Source organism: Aedes albopictus, chromosome 3 (genome assembly GCF_035046485.1).
Source record: "Aedes albopictus strain Foshan chromosome 3, AalbF5, whole genome shotgun sequence".
NCBI classification, from domain to species: Eukaryota; Metazoa; Arthropoda; class Insecta; order Diptera; family Culicidae; genus Aedes; species Aedes albopictus.
Window position 1 is genome coordinate 190,323,015 of NC_085138.1, and position 17,293 is coordinate 190,340,307.

The following is a 17,293-nucleotide window of genomic DNA, read 5'->3' on the forward strand; positions in this document are numbered from 1 at the left end:
CATCAGATCCACCAGGATGAGTAATGCCGTTTGGCCGAAAGGGTCGTTTGGCCGAATTATGATCAAAAGAATGTAGAGACGTGGGCAAAACCTGGATAACGTTCTAGCCGCCAATATGATCATCAGAAATATTTCCTTCTTTTAAGCATAGGCTATTCTTTCTAGTTTACCATGAAGGAAATAGTTGACGTTGAAACTGTGACTATTTTAGTCAAAGATTTTTCCTTCTTTAAATCATAGGGTTTTATGATATCGGAAACAGTGGCATGTTCACTTAAGTCCATCAATCCTTTTTCGGCCAAACGGCATTCGGCCAAATGACACTTTCGGCAAAATGGCGGTCGGCAAAACGGCATTCGACCAAATGGAATTCGGCCAAATGACACGGAACCAAGTAACGAGGGTATCGAGATAATCGAATCTTGCGCGATACCAGTTCTGTTCATGAAGAACACCAATTTTATGTACCCTAATATTTGAAGGACCATATCTTAATAGTTTTTTTGCAATTTCTCATCGTAATAGGCTGTTTTTCCTTACGCTAATCTGACAGGAAAAGGCCTACTTTCCCACACCAAATCAACAGTGCGGTAATGGTTCATTACAGAACTGATTTGCGTTGCGTAATGAACCATTACAGCACTGTTTTCAGTTTTGGTCAACTTCTTGATACTCTCTGGACGCAGTTTTGAAAAATTGTGACAACAGCACAGTATAACCTGCTATGATCAAACTTTTTAAAACATGACTGTGAACATCAGTGTGCAGTTTGATGGAAAAGTTTTCTTGAAATCTATCCTCAATTGTAATTTATGAAATTTCAAAAAACGTTGTACGCAACTCGGTGCAGAACTCGATTTTTCCAGCACTCGTCGTAATTATCCAACTCGGCAAGCCTCGTTGGATAAATGTACGACTCGTGCTGTAAAAATCGTCATTCTGCACCTTGTTGCGTAAACTACTATTATGGAACTAGAGAATGCTACGAAGCCACAGCCTACTAGCCTATGGAGATTTTTGGGGCGTCCTGGTTTGGTTGAAGATCCTAGAAATGGTTAAAAAAATAACCTCGGGACAATGGTTTAATTATTGGTCTTCTGTAGGACTTCGCCTACGTTCTGTAGGACTAATTGAGAAGCCTACATTCTTGCAGACACCGTATTGACCGGAAGCTGATCATCCATGCAGCATCCTTCGAGAGTTTACAGAGTAGATGATCGGCTGAAATCCAGATATAAAAACTTCGATCAGCTTAGTGGATTGAGCATTGCGTCGTCAATCCCTAGACGGTTAGTTCGATTCCATGAGATCACCAAGTCCTTGAACGATTATGGAAACTGGCTTGTCTCCACATAAATTTTTCCATTCGATCATCAATTAGCATTACATACATTATCAACTAGTTTTAGACGGCTTGTCACATCTATCTTGATTTGTTATTGGCAGTGATCTATCATCTTTTGCGTTGTTATAAAATGTATATAGGGGAACTGCTGCTATTTTCGACAGCTAGGTTTCCTTCGTCAACGGTTTTTTTTTCCAACATCTGTTGAACTTAAACTTTTCCAACCAAACTGAATCATACGGCCAAATCTCAGGCGGTTTGGCCGACAAAAATCCCCTAGGATGAAACTGCCGAAAATACCCAAATTCACCCTTTCTTGTTACAGACTTGAGAATATTAAATGCCTCGAGATGTAAAAGAAACTCACTAACATTTCTTAGACCATGCGTTGAACCGAGCCCATACTATTTCAACAAAGTTTTGCTTTCTAAACACCCGCTTACTACTGTGGCACGGAAGGCTCTCCCAATGGTATTATTTTGACATTTGATTGATTTACACAGAATGTCGTGCATCGTAAATTTAACCCACTATACATCATTCCTTGATTTGGGAAACTTCCAAACGTTAAGCCTAGTGCGTGATTAACACGTGCTTGAATGGTCGCACCGTCGTCGCCGTCCGTCCAACGATCAAATACCAATCGATTCATCACTCTGATATTTTTACGGTGGCGCCTTTTCCTGAATGTTATCAGAACCATACGGTAGACGACGGCGTAGTAAAAAAAGATTTCATAATACCGCATGAATGGCAGCGATTTGTTTGGAGGATGGCGGGGCGGTGGCATGCCGCCGCCGTGAGGTGACGTATTTATCGGGTATTTCTACCAGGAAAGATAGCTGACTAAAGGTGTCGCGTCAATTTGTCGTTTATCTAGGATTGATAGGTAGGCCAGATGCCGAGAGCACAGCTTGAAATTTTGAAGTTTTTCGTGGAAACCCAAGTAACAATGATAGCTGAATAACAGCTTATTCAGTTAAAATTTAAAAAAAAAAATGAAGCTTAAGAGCGGTTTATTCATCCGTTGTACAGCAACAATATTTGTTAGGAAGATCGTTCGGTGGAACGAAGCTTGATAACTGAAATATGCTTACGTTGCACCTCATTCATTCATTTAGAATAACATAGCAATTATAATAGAGCTGGATCAACAATTCTTCTCCACATCACTTGGCTCGTTGCTGCAGGTCTCCATCTTCGGCAGCGTCCCTCATTTGCCAGTTCGTTCTTGCACGTTGTTCTCCAGGTCTTCTTGTACCATCCAGATCTCTAGCGAATACCAGCTTTGCAGGGTTGTTGTTCGGCATTCTTACAACATATCCTGCTCATCGTATCCTTCCAGCTTTTGCGACGTTCTATAGGTTCGCCATTGAGTGCAACAACCGAAAGTCAAAGAAGCGAGCGGTGATTACACTGTTCGACAAAAAAAAAACTTTTGCCGTGATCAGAGACCCCATTAGTAGGGCATAAAAGCGCATGGAAAATGTAGAAAAATGCCATTTTCAAATCTATTGGAGCACCCCTTGAAACTTTTTGAGATGAGTTTGAATTTTATTCATTTTTGAAGGTTCGACAAGAGCATTAGGAATCATCATAAACACATTTGAAATACAATATCTTTGAAATGCAGTTTTGTGCACCGCTGAAATTTTCACAGATCTGAGAAGCAACTTTGATAAATAACTAGTCTAAATTTCCACCTATTACGGCATTCCGTTTCATTGATACATATCCGCGAAGGCTTAACTCTGACTTATATAGTGAAAATCTTTTGGGTTTTTTTTTTAATCTAATCCTATAAAGCACGCCCATATTCATATCCATTTAAAAAGACTTCTATGCGTTAATGCCGTGCAGCGGCAGTCTTTCGGATACTTCTAACGCCTCGGAATATTGGATGGATTTCCGCTCTAGTAGGAGAAAACGTTTCTTTACAAGTTCTCCACTAGGTCACTAGATGTGACGTCCGTTTTCTAGTGTTGTATTTTTCAGTCTCTGACTGAAGAAGATGAAAATTGTGTTTCAAACATCTGGTTTAACTAAGTATGATTCTGGAAAGCTATACGAGAAATTTTAGGATATGATTACATAGGATCCACAGGAAGAAAGTTAGATTAATTTATTGAGGTCAGCATGAGAGTTTTAAGGAAAAACTTTTCCAAATAAATTTAATGTTGTTATTGCAGTTTTCAAAAACTTTTTTGTCGCTTTTGAAAATGAACAAAGTTTATTGTAACATTTGACATCAAATATTACTTTCATAATCATGTTTAAAAACCAATAAGCTGCTATTTTGAATGCGATGGATTAGGATCACAATTCAGGCAAAATACACTTCGTCCACTTTATTCAAGGAAGTATTTTGTTTTGATCGAATTTCGAGTCGTGCCCAAATTTAAATATCCATATAGGGTATTGGTTCCCTTGTTAAGCATGTGGCTCCCATTTTCATCCGAAAAACGAAAAACAAAGGATTGAAGCGCTGTTTGTTGTGTTTCTTATTTTTGTATTTTTTGTTAGAAGTGAGCACCCATGAAAACAAAAAGAACGGAGTCAAACGGTGTCGTAATCGCTTGTTTTCGAATGGGATGAAAATGGGAGGGTGAGATTAATGATGGAACACATACCCTATCGCATATGGATGAGAATGCTTTTCAATGATTTGGTGTGTACCTATGTAACCGTTCCAGATTGCTTGACCTGGTGGATATCAGTTCCATGTTCTTAAAAATTTAAATACGATGCGGAAAATATATTCAAATTCCAACGACCTCTGCATTGAAAATAATTTGGACTATTGGGAAATAAATTATATTAACTCGCCTTAGCGCTTCTGGATAGGTAATATTTAACACTATATTAACAAATAGGGTCTAGGACCATTTAGGCAGGAGCACCTATTTTGGGCACTTGCTGTTATACCTCAGTCAATTCCAAACCGATTGACTTGAATTGGTGCACATTAGCGTGGGTCATCGGAACCGTTTTCTCAGATCAAAGCTTTTTTGGTTCCGTTTCGGGTCCTGAGTGCTGTGCAAAATTTGAGCACGATCGGTTGCGTCTACACTTTGCGCATTGCAATTGAAATTTGTATGGAAAAACATACTTTTTTGCATTTTTGTCATAAGTTGGAAAAGTTTGTCTGAAACTTTTCAACCGATACTGTAAAATGATAGCCTAGGATTTTCTGAAAAACTTTGTTGAAGACCGCAATGCAACCCGATGCTTATGAAAATAGTTATAACCAACGAACCGCATGCATGTGTTTATGTTTGAACATGTAAAGGAATAACAATAGCAACAAAATCATGCTGTTTCGCCAAGCTATGTCAACGCTATAACTTTTTTCATAAGCATCAGATCACTTCACGGTCTTCGACAAAGCTTTTCAGGACACCCTAGGCTATGTTTTTCTTTTATCGGTTACATGGTTTTAGAAAAATTCGAGCTTGTTATGAGAGAAATGCCAAAAAGTGTGTTTTCCCATGTAAAACCCCATACAAACTTCAAAAACGCGATGCCCAAAACGTAGACACAACCGATCTTGCCCAAATTTTGCACACTTATTTGGGTCCTGAAATGGGATTAAAAAAGCTTTGATCTGATGGGATACCATTGAATTTTTCATGTTTCCATATGAACGATGATCCACTCTAGTGCACATAGCTAGATACTATGCGTATCTGATCGTGCCTGAAAAATCAAGTCAATCAGTTCTAAATTGACTTAGTCATAGACACAAGTGCCCAAAATAGGTGATCCTGCCCAAATGGTTCCAGACTCTGTGCCGCTGGAACTTATAAAGCAAATTTACAATCGTGGAGGACACTATTGAGCTTGAAATTAAGATTGGAAATAGTTTACTACATGACAAATTCAATTAATTTCATAAAAGTGTCTTCAATGGTAATGCCCCAACATACACATTCTGTATTGTGAAATTTACTAAAATGTGATGAAAACAACGATTACTAATAGTAAATGAAGAATGTTCTCATTTTTGGCTTGCATTTTTTCAGGGTTGTATGGTTTTGAACAGTAGTGAACTTAAACCATGTTTTCTGCGCAATGCCAGCTTCAATTTATTGTATTGAAATAGGTTTGTTTTATTCAATAAAATTATCAATTTTACCACCTTGGTATGGCTAGGACGTTCTTCGAAACATTAAGTGAATATAGACAACCCACGAAAACACTGGAAACGTTTTTTTGTACTGATCGCAAAATATAAATGAATTAGATTTTATTTTCATTTTTGCACAGGCTTACCACGTTAGTAATTCGAAAAATCGACCGGATTTTCTTCTCGAAAATTTGAATTCAATTATTTAGATCATAAGTGTAGCATTTCGAAGTCAAATCAAAGTAAAATAATTATTTTGTTATGATTAGATAAGGATAGGGGCTGCTTTTTGTGATTGAATTAAGAGAAAACTTCAAGGATTTGTATTATATAAATCATATGTGATTCTTCCCGGATATGTATCAATGAAACGGAATGCCGTAATAGGTAGAAATTTAGACTAGTTATTTATCAAAGTTGCTTCTCAGATCTGTGAAAATTTCAGTGGTGCACAAAACTGCATTTCAAAGATATTGTATTTCAAATGTGTTTATGATGATTCCTAATGCTCTTGTCGAACCTTCAAAAATGAATAAAATTCAAACTCATCTCAAAAAGTTTCAAGGGGTGCTCCAATAGATTTGAAAATGGCATTTTTCTACATTTTCCATGCGCTTTTATGCCCTACTAATGGGGTCTCTGATCACGGCAAAAGTTTTTTTTTGTCGAACAGTGTTATTGTAGGCGATTGCACTATCACTTCGAAGCGCTATGTCAAACACGTGGGGGTGATGATCGACGATAAGCTTACCTTCAGGAGCCAAGTTGATTATGCAAAAATTATCAAAAAAAAATCTGCACAGCTCTAGGGGCACTGTCCTGGATGATATCTATTGGCTCTACGGTGTACGCCAGCAAGCATAAGCTTCTGGCTAGTACCCGAGCAGAGGAGAATATCAAATTAATAACTACAAAATAGCATAACCTGTTTTTATATCTTGGTTTGTTATTATTATCTTATCAAGGCATTACTTCTCCATTACATCTTTTGTATGGCAATCTTATTTTGTTATGAGCAAGGTATTGGTTTACATTGTTTAAATAATATTTAAATAATATGTTTTGTTGTAAAACAAATTTAGTTATTATTAAACTATAGAGTGTGTATAAATATTTAACATCAATACCACAACGATAACAAGTTTTGTAATCAAAACTAAATCATTAGATTTACATTGTTTTCAGCATTCCTTGATGGATAGCTTATGTATTACATCCTTACTTGTAGCATACCAGCTTCTCAGTCTCATGTTTAAGAGTTATAGATAGTAGAGTCAACATTGATCAGCGGAGATGAGCGACCTGTATCTAAAAGAGCATGATTTCACGATTCCAACAACGCATTACTACGCATAGGCATTTTACAAGATGTTTTCGATCAGTAGTAAAATTCCAAAAGAAACTTATTGAAAGGTTGCTTAGAAAGATATGGGGAGAGGGGGGCATTCTATCTCCCTCGTGGCATTTACCATACCTAATAATAATAAACATAAGGTACATTATTATATTTCAGGTATGTTAACCCTTATGTGGCCGACAGGGTACCCGGGTACCCAGCGCCCATTTAAAAAGCATGGTGTAGAAAAAACAAAAATTTTGTCGGACACATAACGGTTAAAGAAATGTTGTTTAAATAATGATTAATAATGAACATCATTATCATTATTGTAATCATAACTAATTTTGTTTTTAAATTATTATCAATAACTTCGAAAGTTCAAAATGTGTTATTGAAATATTTTTATATTCATTATTATTAAGTTGTTATTGAAACCAATAAAACATGTTATCAAATTAGTCTTGCAGGAACATTTTTTTGTCATTAGTTTTGTTATTTTGCCGCTTATGACAGACAAGTTTATAGCATAATATATTTTGTTAATAACATGAACATAACTGATGTCATTGCTCAGTTATTTTGCCAAAATAACGCATTTTATTATGGAGTTGTTATTTCCTTCTGCTCGGGTATCGCCTCGTCTATACCAGGGTATGGCGGCCCGGCGTGGGGCACGGCGTTAAGTACCGAAAGATACCGTGGTAAGCTGGAAAGAATTTATAAGCAGATGTGCCTGAGGGTTGCGACCGCGTACCGTACCGTGTCACACGATGCGGTACCCTTATCAGTCAGAGGTTCCCAAACTTTTTGCTATCGCGGCGCCATTAGACATTTTCAAAAATGTCGCGGCGCACCAAAGTTTTTAACAAATTTTTTTTTTGGGCAACTTACAGTGTGCAAGACAAATTTGTAAAACACTTCTCTAATATCATGTTTTCAGAATTGAATATTTGGAAAACTAACTATTTTTTTTTTAAATAAATTTCTCAAAGATAGTTCAAATATTTGTAAGATTTCAAAAAGCATGTTGATTTCATCATAGAAGTTTTATAAATAAGAAGAAACTCAGATGTGAAGGAAAAACAAGCTGCTGAAATTCAACAATTCAACTACAAATTCTAAACCGTTTGCAATAATTAAAGAATTCTTATTGAATGAAAATGACTACACAGAACTTGACCAAAGCATCAACTTTTTGCGGAAATAGCAAACCAACACTTTAATTTATTTTGGAAAATTTCGGCAAACTGAGACACATGAAGAGATTGTAAAGACCTGCCAGGTGGGCTTTGATTGAACTTTTTCATAAATTTCAACTTAACCCTTTGGGCCTGAATTGGCCATATATGACCCCATTGATGAAACCGAGCATAACAAACTTATTCAAGTTCAGCGAGGTTGCGGCAGTAATACTGATGAAACAGTCCAATTCAAAAACGTCAAAGCTAGCTCTTCACATTACCAGATCGGCAAACCTGCATGCCGCTAAGCTGTTCCGAAGACCTTGTTATTATTCAGAAAAGAAAGTAAATAATGTTCTTGAAATTAAAAACTTTGGATAAGTTATAGTAAAATCAAAAGCTAAGCTGATACTTAAAAATTCCAAAAACCATTTCAAAAACTTGAAATTTTAAAATGTTGTTTCAATTGATATATTTAAAAAGGATACCAGAAATCCTATGGAACAATCGAAGAGTCAGGAAGATTAAAAAAATGTGAGCGACACAAGTTTTACTAATAAAAAAAATTAAAGGTGTTCCGCAATACAAATAAAGAGTTTGTTTTTCTTTGTTTCGTCACAAAAGCCAAAATCCTGCGGCGCACCTGGGAAAGGTTCGCGGCGCACCAGGGCGCCGCGGCGCACAGTTTGGGAAGCACTGCTTATCAGGGAGCACATAATGTGCCTCAAAATGCACGGCACTGACAACTCTGAACTACGGGGTTTACTAATAACTTCTCATCACTTTTACATCTATCCACTTTGAATAGGCATCGGCTATTACTAACAACGTTTTTCCGGCAATGAGCGCTTGCACACTGACGTCATCAGTATCTCCTTCTCTTTCTTTCCTTCGGCGTCTGTCCATAAAGCTGTTCTTGACCTCAAGAAAAAAAAAATCGAGGGCAATGTTTACAAATCGTATGAAAATTCGATGAGGTTAGGTTTTTGCTGCAAGCCTCTATGTGGCAGAAATCTAAGTGCAGTCTTTCGAATGGTCGGTTAACTGAAGGCCACCTAGTGAACTCCTTGGTAACGGCTCTAGCGGTCACACTACAAGCTCTACAATCCCTAACGAATCTTTCAACGTCGTCGTCCATACCTCGCCAGTAACCGTATCTACGAGCCATTTGCTTCATCCGGACGATACCCAAATGACAACCATGCAGTAGCTCAAGAATACGCTCTTGGCACGATGAGGGAACCATAACTCTCTCACAGAACAACAAACACTCACCATCCGTCGACAGGGAACTCACTCTCTCATAATAGAACTTTAAATCGTTCGTTACCGCGTGGTCTTTCCAACCGTAATTTACACACTTGTATAGTTTACGATAGAACTTGTCCCTTTGCGTTTCTCTCCCAATGAGTTCCAAATTTATTGGAATCTCACAATGAGTTCTAAATTTATTGGAATCTCATAAATCCATCGATCGGTTCATCCAGACTCCTCGTTATTATCTCATCATATCTAGATCTAATCTGTGACAAAAGTACTTCTCGCTCTCTATCTAACTCTCGGTTCTCACTACCACTTATCGCATTAACAAACCGATCTCTCCAGCCGGGGTACAAAACGTCTAATCAATTTCGCCCTAAACTTTTGTTGTTCTGTCTGAGAAGCACGGACGCTCAATCGGTAATTGATGTCTTAGATGCTCTATTTTCGGTTTTTGGGTATTGTGATTCGATAGTCTCAGATAACGGACCACCTTTTGGTAGCGGAATGTTTGACAGTTGGGCAAAATGGTTAGGGATTAAATTGATTAAAAGTCCTGACTATAGTCCGGAATCGAACGGACAGGCTGAATGAGCGGTTCAGACCACTAAAACGTCTTTTAGAAAGATCCTGAATGACCCAAGGTATATGCACAAAAAATTGAATGAATTGATTAAGATTTTTCTGAAGAGTAATAGAAACAGTTACAGTCAAACATTAAATTGTAGTCGCAATGATAGAATTTTCAAATTTGAACCCAAAACTGAACTTGATGTAAAGTTGAAGAGTGATCGAGAGGCGAAAAAGATAAAACCTAAGAAAGTAACTTTTAATGATGAGGTTGGATTTTCCGACCAGATTACAGGTAATAGCGTGTCGAAAGAGAATGGTAAACGTCACAGTAAATCAAGTAATGTTCGTCGTCAGCAGTGTTCAAGTAAAAAGATCAAGATTGATGAACTGGTCTGGTATAAAAATGAATTCAAAGCGGATAGAAACTGGATGGAGGCTAAAGTGGTTGGAATCAATAGTCCTAGTACATACTACATAGATATCAACGGATCAGTTAAATTAGCAAGTAAAATCAACTAAAAGAGAGCTTTATTAAAAATGATTACATTTCGACACTGATTCTTCATTAGGGCCTAACTGACATTTTCGATTTCTCTTCATCGATCCTCTCTTTGTGTTATTACGGAAAGTGTATTAAGTTTTCCAAAGATTTTTTGGTTGAAATGTGAAGACGACGACTACATCTTTTTTTTATTCCTGTTCGGGTTTGTCACTGCGACCAGTTTTTAGATCTATTGTGACATTATCCGTATCCTTAGTGTAGTACATGTTGCATTACTCAATTGCCATTGAGGGGCAATAAAGTATCGATTTTGATGCAGTATTTGTTTTGTTTTCTTTGATAACAAAACAAGAGTACTGATATTGGCCATGCATCGGAATCCTAGCATCACCCTTGTTTTACTGCTAAATTCTCCCCAGTAGGACCCGGGTTTTAACATTAGCAGCAATATCATTCCAATAATGGAACATGTGTTCAGCAATAAGGATTCTAGTATGTTCCTTTTTTTATCTGTATTAACGAGATTTTTAGCCCTAGGCTAGTTCATTTCGGGACCCACGATTTACTTCCCTTCCGAAGGAAGAACTCACATTTTGCGAGTTTGTCGGGAGTGGGATTCGATCCCAGGTCCTCGGCGTGATAGTCAAGTGTTCTAACCAGGTCCGCTCCACTAGTATGTTCCTTGCGTACGAGCACTTTCCAGTCTTCGAAGAGTTAGTACATAGGGTATCGCGCCACTTGGGCGGTGGCTTCTATATTCGTCTGTTTTCCACTATAACTCAGTCAATTTTGAACCAATTCACTTGAAATGTTGTACACGGGTAGATACTATACCTATCTCACCACATTCCAAAATTTGTGTCAATTGGTTCAAATTTGACTGAGTTATAGTGGAAAACAGACGAATATAGAAGCCACCGCCCAAGTGGCGCGATTCCCTACATGGATCCCTAACCCAATTTGATTTCCTTTGCATTGAGTTTAGCCTCAGATGTTGAGGTTTTTAACTACAGTGGCGTTTCGGTTTTATCACTAGTCGTTTTAATCACTACTCGCCCAAATTCACGGTTTTCTATTCGATTATATCACGATTTTCATTTCGTTTTTATCACACTTGTTTTAAAACATTCTGAAATCAATATAAAATCAATACAGCATGGTCCAGTCCACCAAAACAGGAAAAAATATAAGCTACAACTTATATATTTTGCAGCTGAACGATTTTGGATAAAAAAATTACATTTATTTCTCGTTTCGCCAAATTCACGGTTTCGTTTATATCACGGTAAAATTTTTTTCGACCGTGATAAAACCGAAAAACCACTGTATATGCAAAGTTAAGTTGGTAAACTCAGTTTCATTCAAAAACTGGAAGTTTCCAAAACACCAGTAGTAAGGACTAAATACTATAATTCCTTGAATTAACAGAACACATATTCCAAAATTGAAAAATAGGACGACACTAGATTTCGTTTTGGTGGATCTATCACCGCAACGCAACCCAAAAAGGCGATCTACCCACGCTACGGACTCCGTTAAAGATCGAGCATCTTTTAAACCCCCTCAACCGTTCATCCCTCAGCACGGGTCGCCTGACACCTTGGATTGGGGTTACCTGTTTGGTGGACTTTTACCCCCGGCACAGGTGGTCCGTAGGTGGTCCGACTACATCTTGCTCTAGAAACAAAAAGAATCATTATTTTGTTTGTTTTGATCAAGTTGTCAATTTCTTGATTTTGCTTTGGCTGACCAAGCCATGTGGGAAATTACACTGTTGAAAATGCTTTAACATCCATGTGCACAACAGAACACGTGCTCGATGTTATTAGCGAAAGAGAGCGTCGACGAAGAGAAATCGATCAAGTCAGTTAGGCCCTTATGAAAAATCATTGTCGATTTATTCTAAAGTTAGTAGAAGTGGATCAAAGAGAAGAAGAACAAGTTCATCGATAATCATTTTTGATAGGCCGGTAAAGATCCGGAAAAGTACTCGAAGAAAGCAGAAGCCAGATTTTTTTTAGATATTGAGTAAGTATGTATTATAACGTTGTTCAAATAATGTAATGATTTAATTAAAGAAGGGATATGACAGAAAGAGTATTATATACCCCTCGACCTGATCTATACAAGTTTGAGGATCATTAATTATCTTGTCGGAAATGTGTGGATGAGCATTTCCGGTATCAACATTATATAAGCGATTGTAAACCATTGTACGCTCTCTTTCCCGATCTGGTCGTCTAATAAAGAAGTTATAAGTAAACCCCGTAGTTCAAATTTGTCAGGCACGAGAGGCATACGCAGAACTGCCAGGATGGCCTCCATGGTCAAATGGCAGCGCGCGTGGGACAATTATACCTAAGGAAGATGGACCCACAGGTTGCCCCGAGGGTATATAGTTGGGTTAACAGGCGCCATGTATCTATCAGTATCTCAGTATCGCCAGGTATCCGACAGTATCTACACCGTTTCGGTCATGTGGGTTCTCCCAAATGTCCGGATTTGTGCTGGTTTAGAGGAAACGGTGGAACACGTTTTGTTCGTGTGCCCGCATTTTCGAACGATGTGTGACCGCATGCTTGCCACTTGCGGGGAGGACACAACTCCGGACAATCTTGTCCAGAGGATGTGTAAGGATGAGTTTGGCTGGCTATCAACCACATCGTCTTGGAGCTGCAGAGGAGGTGGTGCGTGGACTTGGAGAATAGCTAGTTCAGACGCGATACAAGAAGTGGTTCAGGGGTTCGGAGTCGGCTTTGTAGGTCATAGTTGTGCCCTGCGGTCGAAATCAACCCTTACAGCGATTAGGACGCCGCGGAGAGAATGTACTTGTAGCGTTGGGGTCGGTCTACTGGGTTGGATCCGAGCCCGCGGTTGGAAAGGGGTTCCCGGTAAGGGCCGGGGCAGGTGGAGGTCCCACAGTCAGCAACCCTTTCTGGTGCAGCTGCTGGGGCCTAGAGGGTAGCAATACCCTTGCCTTCAGCAGGTTCAAGTCAGTTCTTGATGCTTGCAAAACAGTTGGGCGCGGGCGTGGTGGTTGACCCTGCCCGCCTTCCGAGGACAAAGGGAGTGGTGAGGACCACTTGGGAAACTAGCTAAGCGCCAGCGTGCTATCTTGGCGGACTTGGCATAGCGAGTCATCGATGTTCGTTGCTGCAGGCAACGCAGCTAACCTTGAGGGTGCGATTTACACTAGCCCCTCTCTGAAGCAATGCCTTCTTGGTGGTTCCGAAAGACGAAGGGTTTGGCAGGTGCGGGTCAAGAAGAGAGTAGTCCTGGCTTTTACTTTTGTTGTAGAAAACGGCCTTAACCCCTGACTACCCGGACCTTCCTGTTTTGTACGGGTGTATGTTGAACAAATTAACCCCCCTCCCATGCTTTAGAAAAACAAATGATCTGACTATTGCAGAATGAATGAAAGAACTGTGTAATCCACAGAATATTACTAGAAAATTATATCATTCTCTATTCTACCGAATTGCCACTTCTCAATTTTATTCTGAATAATCTCAATTCTAATTGCACACCATTTATCTGACTGCTTATTAAGCTAATCTTTCTAATTGATCGTGCCTCTAAGGTTTCCATTGATTTACAGTGAGCTAACTTTTTGTCCCACCTTATTCAATTCGACTGCATGTGGGGAAATGCCTACGTGACATTGATCTTGTCTCCACCGTGGGGATCATTTGCATTTCCAGTGAAAAGCGAGTTGATTTTAATCGTCTCAAGTGCACCAATGACTTCCAGACCCCGGCTGAGCAGCAAGTATTAAATAAGCCGCCCCATATATGTACCTACCTACAATAAGGTATGTATCGCGATCAATCAAAGCCGGGCTTATTACGAGCGACGCCGTCCCTTTCCGGAACGATCAGTGTGATTAATGCCGGCTCAGTCGATCTCATCCGGTAGCAACGCCACCTTCGGATGGCCCAGTTACTGCTGCTGCTGCTGCGATGGTAGTGAATGGACCCCATGTGCATTGTGCATTCATCCTACCGATTAATTTGCTCTAGAATGCAGGCTGCTGGGCACGTAATACCCAGACCGGCAGACGTTATTCTTCGGAAATGGGTAATTGGCTAAGTGTGAGGGAAATTCCCCAACCCCACTGACTGTGGACTTTTTTTTATGGAATCGAAGGATTTTTTTTTTTTCATTGAAACAGGCCTATGATTCTAATGGGGACATTCTTGCATCATGCACCTTCAATGCCAAAAATCTACACGCTAATCGTTTTGTTCTAGCACACAATCCCCCAGTCGGTTTTCGTTGAAATTGTGGCATTCAAATATGTATGCATTAGGGTGATGGATCTTATATTGTACTTAGAGATAATGCACTATTTGAACAGTTGAATTTCAAGATGAAGATATGCAAGTTATTTTTTTGTTTATGTTGGGACTGTTGCGTCTTCAACAAAAACGTTATAGTCTCAGTTGATCTGTGATTTTTTTAGATATGTCACAAGAATTTTCAAACTTTCTATGGATTTCTTCCTCATTTTCTTGGCGTATCGTCCCATCTGGGACAAAACATGCTTCTCAGCTCATTACGAAAAGTTCCTGGACCGATCAGAAACCGAATAGAGGTGACTGAGGAGACTTGATCCTTGGAGAGACTTGTTACCCCCGCCCTCTGTTTTCTCGGAATCAAAACAGTTTTCTTCAAGCATATTGTTTTTCAAAACTATATATGAACATGAGGCTACAAACGATTTAGATTTGTGCATTGCATTATTGTTTATCGGCTCATCGTTTGTTTTCTGCCCTTCGTAAATCTCTTAGGCAACTCCGAGAAATCTCAAAAACTTTGCTTTGCTCTGGTCAATTACAGATTCACGTAGCAACTAAGTGTTAGGTTTACGATCATCTACGCTCAGGCTCATTAGGTTCAATGATTAGAAATGTAGTTTAATTATGTACTCTTCAATGTCAAAACAATCACTGAGATCAATAATATTTTAACTTTCTTAGGCACATGCATCCTGTCGACTGTATCGCGCGAGGCATCATCAACAAGTTCAGTACTGGGTTCGCTACCCTAGTTATTAATAACTATAAATTCCATTCCGCCAGTAGAGAATCATGCTGAAAACCACGTTCGCTCACCTCTGGTCAAAACACTGACCCGATCGTCTGATGCAACGTTTGGTTCGATTTGCATCGTGCAGGTATAAAAAAAAGTCCCTTCAATGTCAACCTATGATCGTGGCCGGCTAGCCATTGACTAAGGGGTTTTCTTGATGACGCAAATTGAACCGCCATGCACAGGTGTGCAATCTTACTCTCCTCTGAGAATATAAAGAGTGAAATTGGACTGTGGCCGTGCGTACGACATGTCGCGTCTACCTGACACTTGACACGCGCCAAAATCTGGCTGACGTGCCATTTCCGCTGTGGTGACAAAATTTGTGGAACGGTAAAAAGTGGAAGCGCGATTGCTTGAAAGCTGCTGCGTCCCCAAGCGCGCGTCATGGCTTAAAATACTGACCGGCTTGTTAACGTGCGATGAACCATGTGGCTAACATTTACTTATCTAGTCATAGAAGAGGAGCAAAACCGAATTAAGGCCCGTTTTGAATGCGTGGTATGGCACACAAATTTTCCAAACGTTTGTGATAAATTAAATAATCCAAATTTGCCACATTTTTCAAAACATAACTAGATGAACATTTGAAAAGGGCCTGTCTGCTTTTTGTAAACAAACATGTTTCTGTCTCTGTAGGGCCCATCTACATCCACCCACGCACATCAACACCCTTAACAGATAGCTTGAAGAACACTCTTTCTGATAAGGGTGTTGATGTGCGTGGGTGGATGCAGATGGGCCCTACAGAGACAAAAACATATTTGTTTACGCAAAGCATAGGCCCTTTTCAAATTTTCGTCTAGATATGGTACCACTTAACCCTCCCTTGACATTAGGGTCACTTTTGACCCAAACCGTACACTACGTCAGCGAGCTGCTGCCAACGTGATGCAAAAGGAAGGTTAAGGTGAACTACAGTCGAGTCTCTTACTAAACGAATTCCTATTAAACGGACTCCTATTAAACGAACTCCTACTAGACAGGGGTGAGCGTTATAGGAGACTAAGAGCTTATGGGATTTCGGCATTTTGGGGGTGTGGTCTATTATCTCGGGTGTGTTAAGAGTTAACGCAATACTTTCTTCGGCAAAGTTTTAGGGCTTGATAAGATCTACCATTTAGAACTTTGGTTCATATGATTAGTTGCCAATTTGGCCGCTAGAGGGACCATCAACAATTTGATGCTAAATTGCACTACGGGAGCCATATCAGGTTGTCAAGCAAACGTTACGATATGCGACAGCTCAAGACCCTGATAATTTGGAAGGATAGTGTCTTCGGGAAAGTTGTTGGGTACGCCAATAACTTACTGACGATGAGTTGCGAAGTTCGAAATTCCTCCACTGGGCGGCGCTAGTGAGCAAGTAAAATTTCAAAACCTCATTATCTCAGAATCCCGATAACTTAGGAAGATGGTGTCTTCGGCAAAGTTGATCAGTGTGACATGAACTTACATAAAAATAAACAATTGTTTAGCAATTCTGCCACTAGGCGGCGCTAGTGAACATGCAAATTTTAGAAAACTCATAGCTCAGAATCCTGATAACTTAGAAAGTTGGTGTCTTCGGCAAAGTTGATCAGTATAACATTAACTTACATAAAAATAAACACTTGTTTCGCAATTCTGCCACTAGGCGGCGTTTACCGGGTTTTTTCGTCTTTTTTCGATATTTTTGGCTGTTTTTCGGCTTGGCAAAACTAGTGTCGCTCCCCTCGATAACTTAGAAAGTTGATGTCTTCGGAAAAGTTGATCAGAATGACAAGAACTTACATAAAAAAACACTTGGTTCAAAATTCTGCCACTAGGAGGCGCTAGTGAACTTTCAAATTTTAGAAATCTCATAGCTCAGAATCCTGATAATTTAGGAAGTTGG

At 39.3% G+C, this 17,293-nt stretch overlaps 1 protein-coding gene across 1 annotated transcript in view; it reads right to left on the reverse strand.

Annotated features, from left to right (window-relative positions):
* The window catches only part of LOC109429125 (neural/ectodermal development factor IMP-L2), a 132,287-nt gene that overhangs the window by 44,443 nt on the left and 70,551 nt on the right, over positions 1 to 17,293 (reverse strand). The gene's annotated exons all lie outside the window — the stretch shown is intronic.